The 2,596-nt window shown below is 45.0% G+C and overlaps 1 long non-coding RNA gene across 1 annotated transcript in view; it reads left to right on the top strand.

Moving 5' to 3' along the window:
• LOC131091895 (uncharacterized) overlaps positions 1-1,602 on the top strand; it is an 11,407-nt gene extending 9,805 nt beyond the window's left edge. Inside the window, exon 4 of the long non-coding RNA XR_009115438.1 lies at positions 1,506-1,602. This is a non-coding gene — a long non-coding RNA (uncharacterized LOC131091895). The remainder of the gene's footprint in view (positions 1-1,505) is intronic.
• Positions 1,603-2,596: the final 994 nt, after the last annotated feature.

Below are 2,596 nucleotides of genomic sequence, written 5' to 3'. Positions count from 1 at the left end.
GCAAAGCCCTAAGTAGTTCCATGCTCATTTCAGAGGGTGACAATTTGCAGGACAGAATCCTGTGCAGGTTTCCTTTGTGCATTGGCATGCACAGAGCCACCACAAAGGAAAATGTCTCAAAAAGCAGAGCCCAGAGAATCCACCAGCATTGCCCACACAACATCGCAGTGAGGAGGAGATTACACAACTTGACTAGTTTCTCGTGTAATTATTTTGAAAGTGGCTTTTGCAGTGACTACTGCAGCACTTCCAATGCCAATTATTTTAGGTAACTACAAGTCACTTGGTCAAGTAAAAGATTTAGGAGAAACAAGAGTGGGAAATGAAATTTATTCATAAATATTTTTTGCACTGGTAAATCAAAGCAATTCATCATCAAAATTAGAAATGTATTTTGTGCAACTCAAAATTCCCAAATTCAGAAGATGCAAGTCAAGGGAAAAAAACAAAATTAAACACCACACTAAATGCCCCAGGACACAAAAATCCAGAAAATTGGCAATATCACCCTGAGAAATTTGCTGGAGAAACAGGAACATTGGAAATACCAGATTTGACAGCATAAATGGAAGAAAAATAAAAGTAAAATTAAGTCTTCCTAAAGGAAGACACACTTGGCTAACAGCTCCATGATCACCGCCTGAAACAATGCTTGGTGAGCGGCTGATAACCCTGCAACACTGCATGGAGAGAAAAGCAGGTGTTTCTGCAGATGGCCAGGACAGCCAGCCCAGGCTCCCAGCTCCGTGTCTGTTCCCTTCCCAAGGATCAGGAGCACCAAAGGCAGGTCTGTCACAGCCCCCTTCATGACAGCCCTCGGCTCCTCCGATGCAGCGCACGCTGGACCAGCGGAACTGGTTCTACACACCCTGGGAAAAAATGACAGCTTCTCCTTGCAAGCTGCACCGACCATAAAACGTGGAAGAGGCTTCCCTGCACGCCCGAACCTGCCTCTTTCCGAACGCCTGCACACCCAGCACGGCAGGGCAGGAGCTCCGAGGAGAGCACTCTGGGCTGCTCTGTGGCTCAGCTCGGTGTGCAGCCCCTGCAGGTCACACTCCTGTCCCCAGCTCAGTGGCCTCCTTGCCGTGCATCCCTGCCCTGCCTTTCCTCCCCCAGCCCTGTCACCCTCCCGCTCTTGGAGCATTGGCCTCACTCTGCAAATGGCGGCAAAGGGTCCAAAGCACGGCAAGGGGCCAGCCTTGCGTTGCCCTGAGGAAAAAGGAGCCAACTGTTTTTTCCTGGAACGTGCTCCAAATTTCACACCATTTTTCCCCACAAATGTGGGAAACAAGCAGCAACCCTTTGTACAAAAGGGTATTTTCACATGTGCAGATAAGGCATGCACACTGCACTGCACTCCCATGTCCTCCCCAAACCTGAACTTTAATCACCTTTGAGAGTCCAATTAAGAAAAAGAAAAAACCAACCCAAACAATAACCCAGGTCATAAATGGCTGAAAACACCATTCTGCCCTATGCCAAAATCCTGCAATTCCTTTTAGGCCTCCACAAACCGCAGCAGCCAGAGTTACACAGGCACCAGAGCAAGCATGCTGGCTGCAGAATCTCTATTGGCATCGCTGAACCAGAGCACATGGCAGCAAAGGTCCTGTGCAGCCCAGCAGCCAGGTCAGTTACCTCTCTTCCCACTTCACATTTCAAGTCAAGCAGGACAGAGAAAAAGAAAAAAAGATATACAGAGGTGGAAAAAAAAAAAGAAAAAAAAAAGAAGAAATTCCTACCCTCTGCCCTACCAGATTTCACCTCCATCCACAGTAGAACACCACCCGGGGCTTTTGCAAACACATGAAGCTAAAAGACTGCTTTGGGCTGGGAAGCACAGAAGAAAGGGGAAATGCATTCATATATACACAGTAAGGATGACTAGTCAAAGATATAACATCACTTTACCACGAGGAAAAATAAAATAAAAATAAAACAAAGCACCCATGTTGGCAAGCCACGCCAAGCTGAACAAACAAACCTCATGGCTCAGTTAACCTTTCCAGAAGTACTGGTCTCAAGTCAGAACTTTATTTGAAAGTCTTTCTTAAAAAATTAAAGACAAACAAATGGTATAAGGCAGAGAGGAGCAAGCCTTGAAAGCCACAAGGTTTGGGGCCTTAGGCTATTTCTCAATATCCCTCAAAAGTTCCAGGCATTTTGCCAGCACAAAAATCTACCTTCTGGTGCATCTTCATTCAACTTTGCTTACATCCAACCTTACACTTTTACAGTCCTTTGGCTGCTATATTTGCTCATTTAAACATCAGGGGAAAGCCTCCTCCCTAACTTCTGATAGCCATGTTTCCATGAGATTTTATTTTCTCTCTGGTTATCAATGTGAACGGGGAAAAAAAATCAGATCATTTATACACTTCATAGAGAATTTGTTTTTATAACTCTTCTAAACTCAAAATAAATAGGAGAGGAAACAGTAGCCTCCTACAAGGGTAGTGAGTGCTTTGAGATTTTTAAATGAAAATGGAAAGCTGTAACTACAACAGGGAAAAAAAAATCCATAATAACGACATGTACATGGATTTGCCCACCCCTCCCCTGCAATACCACAGCATGTGAGCCTGTATTATCT

The sequence above is a fragment of the Melospiza georgiana genome, chromosome 1 (assembly GCF_028018845.1).
Source record: "Melospiza georgiana isolate bMelGeo1 chromosome 1, bMelGeo1.pri, whole genome shotgun sequence".
In the NCBI taxonomy this organism is placed as follows: domain Eukaryota; kingdom Metazoa; phylum Chordata; class Aves; order Passeriformes; family Passerellidae; genus Melospiza; species Melospiza georgiana.
The sequence above is the reverse complement of the archived record's forward strand: the minus strand, read 5'-3'. Positions and strand labels throughout refer to the sequence as shown.